Source organism: Anas platyrhynchos, chromosome 5, assembly GCF_047663525.1.
Source record: "Anas platyrhynchos isolate ZD024472 breed Pekin duck chromosome 5, IASCAAS_PekinDuck_T2T, whole genome shotgun sequence".
NCBI lineage: Eukaryota > Metazoa > Chordata > Aves > Anseriformes > Anatidae > Anas > Anas platyrhynchos.
The window spans coordinates 18,859,183-18,877,585 of NC_092591.1; the positions used below are offsets into that span (position 1 = coordinate 18,859,183).

General features: G+C 37.5%; 1 long non-coding RNA gene across 7 annotated transcripts in view; it reads left to right on the forward strand.

Annotated features, from left to right (window-relative positions):
• LOC106016529 (uncharacterized) overlaps positions 1–18,403 on the forward strand; it is a 309,486-nt gene that overhangs the window by 45,877 nt on the left and 245,206 nt on the right. For 6 of the 7 annotated variants that reach the window (XR_011809545.1, XR_011809542.1, XR_011809541.1 and 3 more), the window contains one exon: positions 884–975. The exons of the other annotated variant lie outside the window; for it this stretch is intronic. This is a non-coding gene — a long non-coding RNA (uncharacterized lncRNA). The remainder of the gene's footprint in view (positions 1–883; positions 976–18,403) is intronic. 7 annotated transcript variants of the gene reach the window in all.

The window sequence follows — 18,403 nt, forward strand, 5'->3', positions numbered from 1 at the left end:
CCTATCTCTCATCAGAATTCTTGTGTTGCTTTTTCAATAAGCGAATACACAAAGTGTTCAAAAAGTAGAGAAGCAAGCAACCAACAAAAGCTCCAAGTTAGCAAAATTGTTTCCAACAGATCAAAAAGTAACCTGCAGTTAGAGTTAGAAATTGCTGGAAATAATGACTTGTTCATTTGACCCTAGTGTCTGTAAATAACGAACTGCAATTTTTGGAAACATGCCCCAATATACGTTGGGCCATTTGTGTAAAACCTGAGATGACTTATCTAGTGCTATATTTATCTGAGTTATTCCCCATTTGGGATCATGTATCTTTAAGAAATGTTTTCTGGGCTTTATAAGTACCATATACACATAGGTTTCTTGAAAGAGCAAGATGGTATTCAGATCCAGGACTGCCCCAGTCAGACCTTTACAGTTTGATGTTTGCACTGTAAAATCCAGATGCTATGGTTTTATTACAGAATTTATATTGGACATTTGCTGCAATGGACTCTCACACCCTCCACTCCCACTTTTATGTTTATATTGAGAATGACTCTATTTTTGCTTTAAATGTGTCCAGCTATACAGCCTCTAGTTATTGTCTCAATTCTCTCTTTATTGCTGCATTCAATCATTCCTTCTCACAAACATCCCCTCTTTTGAAATCTAAGTTTGAGTTACTTCTCTTTTCCTCTGTTGTTGGCACTCATTTTCTTGCATAATTTAGTTAATTCTTACCTAGTCAGTATTCTTATCTTAATATTTGATGTTTTTTCCCCTCTGTTGGCATGCGGTTGTGGAGGGGAAGAGGGCAATGTATTATTTTTTAAGTTGCCTTCTATAAAAGAAATGGATTTTTGTAGCTCCTCCAGTGGGGATTTTTTGTGTTTCTCAGGTCACTGATGAAGAGAGAGGAGAAAAGTGATTGAAAAACACATTCAGAAGCTGTCTACTATTTCTAAGAACTGCAGCAACATTACAGAGGGAGTAAGTGATATTTTTGGATGAACAATTTGATCAGAGGGTAACAGTAATATTTTTCACATTGACTCCTGTTCTTTAATTTTATTACATGGGATTAAAATAAAAGATTTTTGGAAGCAAACCGAGAGAATACAAATATGAATGTTTTCATCCTTGTTTCATATTATACTAAAAGCAAACCACATGTTTTCTCCAAGAATCGGAGTCAAACATGGACATTTTCTGTTCTGAGTATGGAAATACTTTTGTCACACAGCTCCTCCCATTCTGCTATTAGCTATATTCACTGTAGTCTATGATTAATGAGGCCTTGTGATTAATGAGGCCTTGATTTTAACAAGGAAACAGGCCTGAGTAGGCTGTGAGGCTGTATGTCAGTGAAGGTAAGAACTTGGGAATCTTTGTTCATGTCTTCCTCTATATACTGACAGCATTCCTTCTAACTAGAGCTTGATTTAGGAGGCTTTTTTTTTTTCCCCAACAGAGGTAGCTCAAATTATTCATGTAAGATGGAAATGAATTGCTGAACCTTTACAGTAAGAAGCTGAAGATTTTGATTTTTCTTGCCTTATTCCCTGGTTTAGGATTAATATTTTAACCATTTGAATAACTGATGATTTTTATCATAAGAATCATTCATTCATTTTGAGATGGATCTGGTGAGTGCATTTCAGAAAAATACTGATAAAAATTAAATAGCATAATGATGATTTACTATGACTGTGCTAAAATACTTAGCATTGTTTTTTGTTTGTTTGTTTTTAATGAAAAAAAAGGAGTTTTCCAAAAAGTAGACAGATTTAAATTTCATTCAGATGAAGGGACTGGACATTTCATTCAGTTGAAGGGACTGCAAGACAAGACTTACAAGGAATGGTTCATAATTGGAATTTTTAATTTATAAATTGAATTTTTAATTTATAAATGGGAATTTTTAGTCTGGTGAAAAGGAGGCTTAGGGGACACCTCATCATTCACTATCTGAAAGGAGGCTGCAGCTGGTGTTGGAGACCAGCCAGGGTGCTCAGAGGGTTCTCAGAGGACAAGTGATAGAATGTGAGGAAATGGTTTCAAGTTGTGCCAGGGAAGGTTTAGACTGGATATCAGGAAGAATTTCTTCACAGAAGGGGTGATCAAGCATTGCAACGGGCTGCCCATTGAAGTGGTAGTTGCCATCCCTGGAGGTATTCAATAGATGTGTGGACGTGGCACTAAGGGACATGGATTAGCGATGGGACTCAGTAGGTCAGGTTGATGGTTGGACTTTATTTATTTTTTTCAACCTAAATGATTCTACAATTTTAATTAGTAAAGTTCCAAGGATGATTAAATCCTTTAACTGGTGTAAATCACTTTACAGAATTGAGTTTCAGTTAAGTTTATGAAGGTAAACAAGCAGCATTTTCAGGAGTTTCAGAATTATTGTTTAGAAATTTTATTTGGGAACAGACTGGCCTGAAGCTGTGGTGGTACCACAGAGAGCATTATAAGTTCATAGAATCCTAGAATAATAGAATAACCCTGAGTTGGAAGGGACACACAAGGATCATCAAGTCCAACTCCTGCCTCTATGCAAGACTACCTGAAAATTAACCTATATGTCTGAGGCTGTTGTCTAAATGCAGTATGGCAATCAAATGTTGCCTGAGATTTTGCTTGTTGAAAGCTATCTGTTGGTACTTGCTTGATAATCCTGATACAGTGAGCTGGGTGATAATAGGTCAGTTTTTAAGAATGAGCATATATTCACACCATGGGATCACCACTGTAGTTTGGTATGTGGTCAGGATACAGAACATGTGATTTCTGTAGAAAAGAGGCCAACTTTGAACTCTGCATGTTCTCATAATCTGACCACCTCCGAGTCAAAAAAAAATACTCAAAAAACTAAGACTTTACATGGTTGGCAAACATCTTGTTAAAGATTTATCTTTTCTCTTAGACTAAATATGGTCAATAAAATACACTCCTTTGAGCAATGAGCTACAATCATCTTTACAGCACTTCACAAGATGATGATAAAATGAATTAAAGAAGGGAATGCTGCTGCTGAAAGGAAGTAGGGTTTATATTTGTTTGCCCTGTAAGAATATAATAACATAGTATACTGGGGGCTGGGGCATATATTGAAGGTGTGGGGATTATCACTATCTGTTTACCATCTTATTATTCACTAGATGTACTCTAGGATCTCTCTAGGTATCTGTTACCATTCCCTGATAGTGATAGAATATAGAGTCCAGTGAAGTTTTGATCTGGCTCATTATAGCCACTGTTATGTTCCCAGAATGAATTTATGTGAATTGTGTTTGCTGTGGCAAAGCAAAATATTTGAGTTTGCCTTTTACTTCTTTCCACTCCTTGTGCCTGTAAAGCATTCTCAGTAAAGAGCCTGTCAGTAGTAAACACGGGGGTCAGTTATGCATTTAAAGGAGATGCCCAAATTAGGCATTTCATCTCTCTATTTTGTGAGTTGAATCTTAGAGGAGTATCTGAAGCATCCCTAATTGTCCTGCATGTAGCCTGTATGAAGGCTAGGTGCTAATTCAGGCATTTACATTAGATACAAAAAAGCATGGAATATGATTGTATTTCCAGTAAAGGCATTTATTGACCATATTGTTTTAATTGTGTTGACAGTACTGAGGCATTGCCTTGATTTGAGTACTCTACAAACAAAACAAAATTAAAGCAGGGTAACTAACTCCTGAAAACTCTGAATTAAGCAGCACAGGATAGTCTGGACAGAACACAGTTTCATCAGAGCCTGTGCCTTTAGTTCATGATGTGGACTTGATGGTATCAAGCCCCTGGATCAACAGCTGATCCATCTGCAGGAGTTCTGAGGTCTGTGAGCAGGGCACAAACCATTCTGTATTGTGGAGTCTCTAATCTGTTGCTGAGAATTAAGCAGCTGTTACTAGACTTGTAATTATTTGGATATGTAAAATACCTAGCTCATGCCTGCCTTAAGGAGAAAGTGTTTTCTTAAGGAGATTTAGGATTGGTTTATACCTTTGACTTCCTTAATTTAATTGCCTGCTTAGTAGCTGTCTGAGTACATGCATATTCCAGTTTGTGTTAATTTTTGTGGTCTAGCCCTCATATTTCATGCATATTAGCAATTCATAAATATGTTAGGAAATTCTCCAGACTATTCCTTTCCTTCAATACAAACCCATGAAAAATGCTTCTCAAAATAAATTCTTAGTGGCAAAGTCGTTCGAAAAGAAAAGCATTGTACGCTGTATGTCTTAGAACTAAAACAACTTTTTTTTTTTTTTCTGCTTCACTCTTTCTTCTTCCCTCACCCTCCTACTCCATTTAAAGGCAATGTAACATCACCACAAAGGAAACTTTCTCTTTTCTGCACCATAAATCATTCATTTCCCCCTACAACACCAAATCCCTCCCACTTGGGAGGCCTTCCACATTTGCCATTTGTGTTATAATCTCCACTGTATTTCTGCCTGCCATGTTGATTTATCCTTTGCTAACAAATCAGTCTGTATGGCAAAGCTGCTACTTTCAAATTCAGGCTTTGATGAAATGGTTGGTGCTCTGTAAAACATAGCTGTGATGTGAGCACAGCGGAAGATTAAATTAAAAGGAAAGAAGGATTTTTAAATAAAAATAAAATATGCATAATTGAAAAATATCTAGTCTCACACATACCTCCCAGTGCTGATGGGGTGTTGCTTTGGGGGTTATAAGTAGGTTAGGCTGACAGAGAATCTTTAACAGTTCTCCTCCTTTCCATTCCAACTCATGGAACCTCTTGTATAAAACGTCAAGCAGATGGCTTAGTGATGGAAAAAAAACATACAGAAAAGTTCATATGCACTAGAGCCTTATCTACATTTACTCCCGTCTCTATAGGTAAGGAACAAGTTTTAAAGCAGAGGGCAGAAAGTCTGAAGAGCTGACATTAATTCCAAACTTTTCCCAATCATTCAGCGTGATCAGGTACAAAGAAAGCATCAGGCCTCTTTGCACCTGAGGTCTGTTTCTGTAGGATGGAGTTGATAATGCTAACTGGCAAAAGTGGTGTGGGGCTGCAGAAAGAAATAAATCAGACTAAATTTAAGAACTTCACAAATGAATGTAAAGCACAGTGGTAGCTGAAAGATTCATTGAATTGAAGAAATGGGTTGATTTGAGATTAATAAATACTAGCAACTGCTAAGTTCATTGACTTACGCTTTTAACTTTCTGCTGCTCTGGGGCTCTTCCTCAGTAGGACAACTACTGTTGAATTCTTCTTTTGATCAACTGACTGTTACAAAATTGAATGGAATTAAAGCTAAAAAAGGACATGGTGACTCAGATGTGACCCGGTGTTGTACAACTGGAGAACAGACTCTGTAACTATTTCCATTTGCTCCCCTGATGGACATTGCCACTATAAAGGTAATTATCTGATCCCCTTCCAAATTAGGTTTCAAACTGCTTCAATTTTCACCTGGTGTATTAAAGGCTGCTTGTCTGGCCAAGCGAGTGGGTACCTAATTGTTGCTTGCTGTTATTCAGCAAGCTGTTCTTCAACTACAATTTAGATTACAAAGCCTTCACCCTGAAATTATCTAAGCTGGTGAATATCTAATATCATTATACCCCACAAGGAGGAGAGAGTACAGGGACTGAGGTCATAATCCTGATCCTCTTTAATTCAGCTCCTCAAGATAAAGTGCTGGTGGAACATGGCCAGAAGCCAAGTTAACCTCTCTGTTAGAGGTTATTTGATTCTTCATTTTATGATAGCTAAATCCTTCAGTGGATCTAGTCCTATGTCTACATAACTTCAGCATGCCTGGGATTCCATCAGATGACAGAATATTCATCCTGGAGTCGGAAGTCTAGCATCCCAATTTGTTAGACAGGGAAAGCAAAGTACCTGTGAATGGGACTCAAATCGCACAGAAATATGAGTAAATGTTGTTTAGTATGGTTTAAGAGAAAGTTCCTGCCTTATAAAGAAAAGGTGCTGGAAGCTGGAAAATATTTATTAAAATCTAGTTTAATTCAAAAGAGACCAAATGAGATACATTCTTTCCATTTGTCACCTTAATCTTTGGATTCTAGAACCCTTATTTCCCTTTCCTCTATTCCAATGAATAATTGAGCGTATAATGGTTTAGGAAAGTTTGAGAGAGGCTGACCTGGCATACAAGATATGAATCAATGTTACCTTATTTCCTAAGGAATGTAGAACCAATTATTTTATTTTTTTTTTCAGATCTTCCCCATTAACATCTTAATTTCCCAATACAATTCTGAGAATTAGATTAATCACACATGACACTCTGCCAACTTTAATTGGAAACAATGACTGCTCGTGAATAATAATATTTTTTGTGTGTTTGCAGCTCCAGATGTTTGTAGAATGATCCACCATTTCCATTTCCTACATTTAAAGCCAAGCTTACAAGAGATTTAATTTCAACTCTTTGACTCAAATTGGGCAGAATTTGGGGTTTGGAAACCATGTCCTCAGCTGCCTTGAATTGTAGGTCTTTGTATTCCTACATGCTGAATTCATTCCTCAAACAGTTTAGTTTCTGGCTATTCTGGACAAGACATTGTTAAGGTGAAATAGACAATTAACCTCTGGGCTGGGAGCCCCAGGCAGTATCAGGACTAGAGTGACACTGAAAGGTCAGTGAACTGTAAGCATCCCCATGGCTGAATTTCATTTATTCCCTAATGTTGGGTGTGGATGCCAATAGCAGGCAATTGCTGAAGTCTCTTGGTGACACGGGGCCAGGGACTCTATGAAAAAATAACATCTTTTCACTCCGGGTTAGAGTTATAGTGAGATTTATGGAGGCAAGAAACATCAGGCAGCTGTAAACAGTAATAATGCTAATAATTCTGCCTTCGGTTGTGACCAGCCTGTCTCTGCTCAGTGTTGCTTGCTACATCCTAATGTCCACAGAAGCTATGGCTACAGTAACACAGGTGTTGGGAAGGTTGGGTTCAAGGAGATCCTGGATACAAGTGCAGCTTGCAGTTCAGTCATAGAAACTTGAAAGCTTTTCCCGTACAAAACAATGCAAAGAGCATCAAGCATGCTCTTGTAACTTACATTTTTTTTTAGCACAGGCTCTTTATTTTGGTCATTACACAACTGGCCTTCTGGTCCTGCAGGGCCCTTCCTCTACCCATGTTTCCTTTCAGTACCCTTCTACTTTTTTTTTTTTTTTTTTTTTTTTTTTTTTTTCCTCTACATCCCTTCCCTCAGCTGTGCTCCACCTCAGTTCACTAACAGGAGAAAAAACAACCCAGGGACAAGCATACTGGTTGCCACAGCTCTATAGTGTTTTATCTCTTTCTCTTGTCCTTGACTTGTCTGTTCTATGAGGGCTACTTTTTAAGCAAAAGGTATCTATTATTCAGTACTTGCAAAGTATGCAGCATGAGGGAAGATTAATTTGTAAGTAGCTTTATATAAAGGAAGTAATTTCATAATTTTGCTATAACTCCGTGCATCTACCAGGATGTGTATGCAGAAGCATATGCACCCACCCACTACTTTGAAAACAAATTCTTGCTATATGTCCCAAACTATTCTGGAACAATACTAGTCCTGGTTCTTCAATACCATCATACGTAATATAAAACACATTATCAAAAGCATATTTTACCTATTGATGCATTCTTGGGCAGGATAGGACTTTCAACCTCTCCTTTTCCACAGTTTGAGATAAGTGGATGAAAAAAAGCAGTTATATGTGAACAGATCCTATTGACAGGAAACCGAACATATTCTGATTTGATTTTTTTTCCCTTTACCTTTATAACTGAAAGCTCTGTACACCAAACAAGAAAAATACACACCAAAAGTTTGAAGCAAGAGAGCATGTGCATTCCAAACAATCATTAGATCATTATTTCTACCTGCAAGCCTATCATCTCTATATCCTGTCATATTAATGAAGCCCCAGAATGCTGGTTGGCACTGACAGACCAATACATTGCATGTTTTATAAAATATGTATGCCTCTTTCTCTTAATTCTACAGAGATGCAAATTCATACATCTCCCTATCAATAACCTGTTTCTTAATCATAAGATAACATTCATTCAAATTAAAGCCCTGTAACTCTTTTTTCACTAAGATAAAGAAAGGATCTTACAGTTTGATTTATTGTAATATGACAATATTGGGAACATTAAATGTTAATATCAGTGCTGTCATTTTAATCATAAGCTCAGAATAATTCTTACACTGACGAGCTCAGAAATTACTTCATTTTTAAAAGGAAATTTATTGTGCTATATAGGCAGGTATATAATTCCATCTGTTAGAGATCTCATGGAATATCTGCTTTCAAAATAGGCTGAACTGGTAATTTGTAGTTGCTCTGTCACTGTTTTGCTATATAATCTCATTTACCTATTCTTTCTCTTTTAAACTGTAGGGAACTGAATGTATCTTTCCTGTTTTATTAACAATCATAGAATCATAGAATCACTTAGGTTGGAAAAGACCTCTCAGGTCATCAAGTCCAGACATTAACCTAGCACTGCCAAGTCTACCACTAAACCATGTCCCTAAGTACCACATCTACACGTCTTTTGAATACCTCCAGGGATGGTGACTCAGCCACTTCCTTGGGCAGCTTGTTCTAATGCTTCACAACCCCTTTAGTGAAGAAATTTTTCCTAGTATCCAATCTAAACCTCTCCTGGTGCAACTTGAGGCCATTTCCTCTTGTCCTATCGCTTGTTGCTTGGGAGCAGAGACTAACCCCCACTCCAATACAACCTCCTTTCAGGTAGTTGCAGAGAGTGATAAGGCCCTGAACCTCCTACTCTCCAGGCTAAATAAACCCAGTTCCCTCAACTGCTCCTCATAAGACTTGTTCTCTAGACCCTTCACCAGCTTCATAGCCCTTCTCTGGACACACTACAGCACCTCTATTTCCTTCTTGTAGTGAGGACCCCAAAACTGAACATTGCATTCAAGGTGTGGCCTCACCAGAGCTGAGTACAGAGGGATGATCATTTCCTTAGTCCTGCTGGCCGCACTTAATTTCTGATACCAGCCAGGATGCCATTGGCCTTCTTGGCCACCTGAGCACGCTGCTGGCTCATATTCAGTAGTCATAGATTCACTGTTATTCACTAATTCACAGAATAAAATATAAAAATCAATCAGCTCTTCAAAGGAAAAAATATTTTTCTCATTAGAATAATCAGAGCTGTTTCCTTTCTTCTGTTAATGTCCCTATATGCTGCACATGACCTATATATCCATTAATAACACTATTATTTGTAGATGGTAGCAATTCCTGGACTTCAAAAGAGATCCTGTGTTTTCATGCTGCTAGATTGGTAAAAATGCATTCTTTCACAAAGATCTAGATATCTCACTGACAAGATCATCAAAGATGACAGGAAGCAATGTTATTATTATCTTTTAAGAGATGAGGAATAGAGATATCATTTGACTATGTTGTTCATCAAGGTCTCTGTTGAGACTTTTGTCTGTTGTGTAAAAAGTATTATATTGGCAAGGTAGCTACCAGTCCAAGTAACTTTGCTAAAATTCGCCCTGCAGAGCCTACTTATGTGTAAGTACTGGTGATCTATTAAGACCTAATATTTTAAGATAGAACATGCTTTCATTGGGAAGCAGACAAAATATTTCTCTCACTTTTTTGGTCACTTCTGGGGACTAAGTTGTGGTATTATCTAGGAAGGCTGAAAGCTCACTTCTTTGTAATCAGCTCCCTAGGGCTGCATCAGAGGACCAATCTACTATGTTTATTTAGAAAAATTATCAAAACAACTTAATAAAGTGTTGGACCTACAGCTGCCCAGTTAAAAACTGGAAGAAGCTGCAGAGAATTTTTTTATGAAAAAAAATTCAGGGTACCTTCAGGGTAAACCTGAGGAAGAGCCTGGCTCAACAGAAAGATATCTTAAAGAAGGAAAGGTCATTGAGATTGTGATGGATGTGGAAAGAAGAATAAGACAAATTTACAGCAAAAGAAACAAATGAGGTTGCCAGAACAAGGAAAGATCTGGACGAGCAACTGTGATGCAACAGATCAGTTTCTGTACAGAGAACAGTCTTAGATAAATCTTTCTTCAGTCTTAAACAGACTACACTACAAAGATTCACAACCGATTTTAAGCCTGTCTGCTTGAAGTTTCTAATGGTTGAGGTACCAGCTGGATCCCATTTTCATTCCAGCTAATAGCTGGGACATGGAACAGATCAGGCAGATCTCAAAAGTTAAAATAAAAATAACCTTATATGTGCTTCTGTTATAAGAACCACAGAGTTGTTTTCCTAGGAAGTAACAAAAGCAAATCCAGAAGAGGAATTAATCCTGTTTACAAGATGGGAGATACTGAGGGGTAGTATATAACTGGCAGATACAGAATAGCCATTTAAGAGCTGCGGAGAAAAAAAAAAAAAAAGGAATTAAAGAAATTATCTTTCCATATTTAAAGGATCAAAGGTCAGAAATTTATAAGAAGCCACAGTATCTGCTTTGCACATACTACCAATGCTGCTGAACAGATACATTCTCTACGCTTCTGTGTGCGTATTGTTCAAAACTCATTGCAGTTAAGTTTCAAATCTTATAAAAGGGACTTACTTCCAGAGCCAAATGTTAAACTTCTTTTCTAATCCTCCACAATTTTATTTAATTGTAGGTAGATAAGGTGTGAAAAAGCAGCAAATTCCTTTAGAATCCTCTGGGCTGAGGAACTGAGCAACACAAGACAAAAGGCAAACCACTTTTTCATTTAATAAATGAAAATTAAACAGTAAAGCAGTTATACTTTTCCAGTCATAAATATTACAATACACATTATACAATATTTTTTCTTTTCAAAATACCTAATCTTATGTTTCCCCAGGAGGAAACATATCCTCCTGCCTGCCTTGACAAACTCATAAATTCTAGATGAACTGTTATTTAGAAACATGTCAGGATTGTAATTAAAAAGAATTGATACTTAGTACTTGTCTATTTTCTTTCACATTGATGGATTGAGGAAGGGACAGAAAAACACATATTTACATCTGTGTAAACAGAAATAAAGGCAATAATACTTGGATTGCATCTAGTGATACCATTAGTAAACTCCAATATGCTTTGCAGTTAAGATATTATTCTCCAGATGTACAGAGGAGCTAGGTAAAAATGTTAAGTCTCAGCAGCTCCTCAGATCTCTCTGTACTGGTGATAACTGTGTCACTCCATGACACTTCTTGTTATAGGAGCTTGTTTACAGATACTCATTAGCAGTTCAACCAGTTAGGTTGAAGTGCTTGCCTAAGGCATCTTTTCTCCCTCCCTTCCTTCCAATTTTATTGTTACTCAAAACAAGCTAAAGGAAAACAGACAGTTTTGCTTTTGCTAAAAGTTCCTGTTTAGTTGAGAAACTCTGACAACTTTATCCTTTGGAACACTTGCAGCTACAGTTGAAGTTGATGAGAATTGTGTTGTTATTTAAAACTTTGAACTATAGTATAATTTACAATGTAAAACAAAATAGGAAGGTGAAGTTACTTCAGAATGAAAAAATTAAATGATTGATTCTGAAAATATTTCATGTCGACTTTCTCTGCTTTTCTTATTTTTATTTGTTCTCCACTTTTCCTTTAAAAAAAAATATCTGACAAGTATGTTGTTTGTGAATTATTTCTATTTCGGACGAACTGCACATTCTATGTAGATAAACTTCAGTGAAGATTCATTGTTTTTATGGGAGTACAGTGTATTGCCTAGCAGCCTCCACCCCCATGCTGTTTGCACATATCTGAATTTTATTTCATGCTTTCTTAGAGCTACCATCATTCATGTTCCTCATCTCTAGGATCTGTGAAGATTCTCTTCACTATGCAGTCTATGAAAGGATCTGTGTAATTTCCTTTGCCTGTACTCTCTTCTCTTCTCCCCTTCCCTTGTTTCCCCTTCACTCCTTTCCTCTCCCCTCTTATTCTCTCCTTACCATCAGTTTACTTTGCAGGACTGTGTTAGCAAACAGGCACATAGCTAAATAGGCAGATATTAGGAGAGGAAAAATGTAAAGGGTAATCTCCAGTGTGAGAGTAGATGAAGTGTGTAATGACATGCTGAGACACATTGATGGTGCTATCCAGGTAACCTTGATCAGCAGCAGCTGGGTTAGTTCACCTCCTTTTGTCCTAAGGTGAATGGGTCTTCATTTTGAAAGATGACCAGGAACTATTAACGTCTACTTATCAAGACTTCTTCGTTCGCTCTGTAGTTAATTGCTTGTGTAATGCTTTCTGCTAAGTCGTTGAAAGATGATATTCTGGCCTATGCTTCAGTGAAGAGGTAAATGGGGAATAGGAGAAAGAGGGATTTCATAATACGGTCTGTAGAATCTCCACGCACCATTACATTGCTTACCAAGCACAGGACATATGGGATATATTTCTGCTATGAGAGGCAGCCCTGATAGCCTCATATACTTTTTCCCACTGTGGAGTGAAGTCATGCTACCCTATTCCTACTGCTATATTTACACTGAACCAAACTTACGTCTATCATCTTTGAATTTATGCCTAGCTGGGAAAAAAGGCCATTTATCAAGCTGCTAGCACTTTCATATCAGAGTGACCATGAACCCTTTGAGGCAATTACTATGCAATAATCTTTAAGTTCTACCATAATAAATAAAGTGCAAGTGCACAAATCTTCACTGGTAAAGTGCTAAATGCTAACAACCTAATAAGAAATTAAGAAGAGCTAGCTCTTTTCTTTAGACAAAGTTTTCCAACAGGACAGCCATGAGGAAGACACTAAGTGATGGCTCTTCCCTTCCACTTCTGTATGTTTCCTCTGGCACCCTGAAAGCACATGACCACCCTTACCTTAACTTGCATCTGGCAGGTAACCTTCAAGTGAGATCTGGGCCCTCTGTCAAAGTTGGGTCCTTGGCTTTCCTTTGCTATGTTTTTCTGTAAAACTTCTGCTTCACAAAGTAAACTCAGTGTGTAGAATAAAATTGTTCTGCAATTTTGAATTCAATTTAGCCTTTCCATATCTGAAGAAAGTTTGATGAGTTAGAAAACAGCTGAGCTGCCTTCCCATGTGTTGGAAGTTATTACACAGGCAAGTCAAATCCTGTTCTTTTTCACAAACACATATTAGATGAGTTTGCAAAAGTAATGGCACAGTCGTGCAATGGTTGGCACATTTCTCGTATCTCATGAACTAGAAGTCAGCCAGCTAGCTTTTGAAGCTTTCAAAACCATCCATCTATCATGTTGAATATTGATCTTTGTGCATTGTAAGAAGGTTTCCAGCATGGAAATGGAGCATAAAACATTATTTCAATTATTTGCCCAAAGCTACACCAACCTTTTGGCTTGTTAAGTTTCAGGGGTTGATATATTGGTAATTCAATTATGATGAATTACCAAGCATTTCCCTTTCCAGTTCATTCCAGTTTTACCAGTGCTCGAGGATAAAAAAAAGAGGGAATATTAAATATTAGATACTTCTCAGTTCTTTTACAGGCTGCAGACAAAACAACACTGCTGTCTTCACTGCATTCCTCTAGCAATGAAGTAGTGTTGTGCTACATTTTTCATGTGTCTCATGTTCTTTTGCTGGTAGCTAAAGGATCTTTTACATCTTACTTGTTTGTACTGACACTGGCTATGAACTATCTTATTATTTAGAAGTTCTGAGTTGCTGTTATCATTCCAGCAGAAATCAGAGAGTCTTCAGTGATGCAATTCTTTGCAGCACTGCCTGTATATATTAAAATCTTCATGAGGATCTGGATGGGAACTAGAACTATGCTAAAGGGGAAACTTCACAATCAACTGGACGCACAAGCAGTCACTGCCTTCCTCTGTCCATCCATTCTTGCCCTTGGAATAGCCCATTGTGCTAGTTTGGCAGAAATGCTTGTATTAGCTGCTGTGTGGTGGGCTGACTTGTGGAAGGAAGGTGGCAGAGCGCCAAAAACAAATGGCTGGGAAGCTGGTGGTACCAGTTATCCAAGGTTGTTCAAGCAGTTTCTCTGTTGAATTTTCAGTCACAGTCTCAGAGTTTAGATTTTTGGGGGATCAGGTTTCAGATTTTGTTCAAGGCACTATCAGACACATCTGGGTCAGAGTCTGGAAACAGCCTCTGTCTGGTTTTGGTTTGGCTTGGCTGTAGCTGAAACCACAGGAACTGGTTCAAAGAACCAATGAATTGGAAAGGAGTCAGACTGAAGTTCACATGCTGATTTATCTTTAAGTGATGTTATCTTTAGTATGGGATTAGTTTCTCTGTTGGATTTTGTATGTACCCCACTGCCTACTAGATTTTGCAGAAGGTAGAAATAAAACAGTTCTTCTGCCACTTACAAGATGCAAAAAGCATTCCAAAACCACATCGGTTGCACTTGTAATGCTGTAGAAAAGCCCATCTGTGCTGCAGCATCCACAAGATAGCTTACTGTCACTCTGTATAAACTCAGCTATTTACTTACAAGAATGCAATTCAGGCTATTCATTTGGTAAATACCACAGATTTCCATTGGATAATGGTGAGTTGATGAGCCTGATTTAGTTAGACATTTTAATTAATTGTTCCAAAAATGCCTGAGCAAAGGGGTATCATCAAATAATCAATTATCCAGTGGCTTTTAATTGAGATAGTTAGGACTATTTTCTGTTGTCAGCCTTTCAGAAGTTTAGGATCCTGTTTCAATGATCAGAAAATTATATCTGTGCTTATAGAGAAACAGATATGTTAAAAGAGGAAAAAACTCATGGCTGGTTCAAATAAATGTCATAGACTGGCAGACATAATGAAAATACTTCATTTACTCTACTATTAAAAGTTAATGATGTGTGTATATAATAACTTAAAATCTAATGTTTTCAAGTGCTGGCTATGGATTTTCCAGAACAGCTGGATACAACATGCATGCTAATTCAGAGAGCAGCTGGATTTCCCTCTGCTGTTGTGAATAGGTGGGATTTAAAGGGAAGAGTGCTGCCTAGTGCCAAACATAATTTCCAAACCATTGTGTCCTCTTGGGATATTTTGATTGAATTAAGAAGTTTCAGCTAGTTCAGTAAGTTCATTATAATGGGTAACAAAAGGTACTGTTCACCAGACTTACTGTAAGCAACATGTAGGAACTTTTGCTCATTTGCTAAGTCTGCAAGTGATTCTTAAAGCACTATCTGGATTGTCTGAACTTTAGAAGTCATATTAGACATTACAATACATTAAAAATCTATCTACTTGTTGGAGTGTCCCTACATACTCTGATTTTCTAATATCTGAACTAGAACTTCTTAAAAAAAAAACAAAAAACTGTATGAGAAAGAGCAAGAAAAATATCTTTCTCATAATGATTGCAAGTGTCTGGAAGAAAATATCCTGTGCTTCTAAATTCTTTCATTCTTGCCTGCCATCCTTACTACAAGGCCTCACTGTCTTTGTTCTTGCCAGATTGATTTGCCCCCAGAGCAAATATGACTTTATTATTCCATTTTTTTACAAATGTGAGTTCCTGTCATTGTTTAGGTTGAAATCTTTACCATCTCTTCGTTCTTCTGTTTACTCAGCGTGAATATCCAGTACATGCAGTAATTCAGTTTAACTTTATCAGATATGTGGTCCCATGGTAACAGTGGGGAATATCTTCATTATTAATAATATTATGAGTACAGCAGACTACTTATGGAGCTGTGTCTGCATATTTGTGGAGTGTGTCTAGTGTTATCTGTCCTCTGCTAATTAGAATTTAGCTGACAAAAGCATGTAGTGAAAAGAAGGGAGGACATTTTTGCTTTGACTGCTTATTATAGTTAGCTCTGTACTGCGCCTATACTGCAGATTGCAGCACAGAAGAAATACATTTAAGTTCAGCTGCAAATTAATGTGCTCAGATAATAGAAGGAATTTAGCCATTCTAATATGGAACTTTGTGTAAGATTCCCAAAGACAATGGACTTGGGAATTTTAAGAAAAAGGGGAAAAATGGTATTAGCAACATGGGATAGATTGTGTTGTACAGATTTGCTGATACAGCATTTGGTACCATAATGTTTTATTGTTACTCTGCCTGCTCCATACCTTCACAGCCTGGAGGCAAATAATATGAATGGTATATGAATCGAACTGTATTTTTTTCCTATGGTAAGGATCTAGGAGAAGCTTGGAAATTAATATTTTGGAATAAGTTGAAATTTTGATCACCTTCCACATAACAGAACTCACCAGGAGTATTGAGAGCCCAGCTGCTCTTGGACATATGTCAAGAACAGGCTGAAACTTTTAAGACATAGTAGAATATAAAGCAACAAATAATCAGTGGTGAACTGCATGTGTTCTTGTCTGTAGCAGTGTTTCTGAAGGGGGAAAATGTGCTTTGTCAACCTTGAGTTTTTCAGCTTTTAGTTTCCTTGTCTATACTTCTGACTATTCTTGTATTACATGAGGGAGAAGCTAGAAGTAATGTATCTCCAGCCATGGGTAGGAAATACGTTATATATATATCCTTTATATTAGTGCTGCATGAGTGCTTGCTACACAGCGCCATGGAGTGGAACATTTCACTTGCATGTTAGGGCTCTGGCACCCCATGATAGGAAAATAGCCATATGTCAAGGCCATGGGTGGTAAAGGTTGCTTTCAACAGGGCTTCTGGCAGGTGGGCCACTTAGGAGACACTTTTCTTCATATGTTCCTCAGCAGGGAACTTCAGTGCTGTGCTGGAACCTTTCTCCAGCTCCACAGTTCAAGTGAGTCATGGAGTGGAGAACAGGCTGTGTGATGTGCTCTGATATGTAGGTAGGGTGCTAGCAATGAGCAGAAATGAAGTAGAATCAGCTGTGAGTTGTTGTTTTTCTTTTTTTTTTTTTTTTCCCCTCAGTGAAGAAAGTGTGTTTCTACCACTTACTTATCTCTATCCTGAAGAAACTGTCAAAGAGGCATTACAAGGGATTCACGTCTCAAATATGAAATGAACTTTGAGAGGTACACCTTAAAGACAAACTTGGAGTCACAGCATATGCTGCTGGCATTGATAGAAAGGTCTGTTTCAAATAATAAGTCAGTAAGGCAAAACAAAAACCAGGGTGGAAGACCTCAAGAAAAGAAATAGCACAGTTTGTTGATAGCACTAATGTGCAGAGATGTTCTCACCATCAGACTTCGAGGCTGCACAGGGAAGCTGTTTCTTTTCCATTACCCAGAAGATCTCAACATGGAATGCAAACAGTTTTTCCTCATCTGTTTCTGGTAGAATTTCTGAGTGTTTACACTCTTTGGTGGGCTGATTCCTGGAGCTAATGCTTATTATCTCCCTTTCTTTTTTAAACAAAATCTTTTCAATATCTCAAGCTAGTATGGATTTGTTCTCCACTCCCTCAGTGAGAGCAGAAACAGAGCTTGTTTTAGATCCACTGGAAATATTGGCAGGGTCTTTGGAATTTGTGCATCGCTTTGAGTCCTACAGGCAAATAATAGCATACAGCAGAAATATTTACTGAACTGGATATCTAGTGATTTCTTTTCTAAAAGGGCAAGTATCACTCTACAAAATTATCAGTCAGGATGTAGAAACTAAGGCGTACAAAGAGCATGCTGGCATTTTGACTTTTCTCTGGTGCATTTAGCAAGGTTCATTCATTAGGTTAAAATGGGTGTATTTTATGCAATCCATTTGATGTTACTGAAGGAGGTGGGCATTTGGTGACATTCGTTCTTCCCTGTTTTCTGTTTCTGTACTTCAGAGATAAATTGTCTGTCTCTCATTGGTTAGGGGAAAAGATGAAAACCTTGTAGTTCAGGTTTACAATTTTGACAGTTCTTTTATCCACTTTGCACACATCACTTCCAGTAAGGACATAATAAGGGATTTTGCTGTCAAAATCTGGACAAAAAAAAGGAAATGAAAAAAGAGTAAAATAAATTAATTCAAATTCCAGAATAAAAACAACCGTGGTGGTGATTTTTTCCTTATGGTTCAGTTACTGTCAACATTAATAGAGACAAGATTGATATGTTCTGCAAGCACTTTTGGAAATCTTATTAATATTACTGATTAGCTATTGACTAATTGGCTAATGGTTGTAAAGTGCTTGAAAGATAATATTAAGACACTTCTTCAATGGATTTAGAGAGCACAGGCTTGATAGACCCTCCTTCCCAAGGATGTTAGCACTGTGTCTGTCAGCTTCAGATATGCTGGAGAGGCACACAGGTGAATACAGACATGGCACTAGTGAGTCCTAGACCAAGCAAGAGCTGCACTTTCAGCAGAGGTCCTTTTAGCCTACACAGATATACAGGACCTTTTCTGGATAATAAAAGACATTGCTATGCCACAGAGGTCTTTTGCTTGAATCCTGATCAAACACATTCCTTGTTAGGCAAGGAGGTATTACACATATGGATCTATGTGATCTATTGTAAAAATG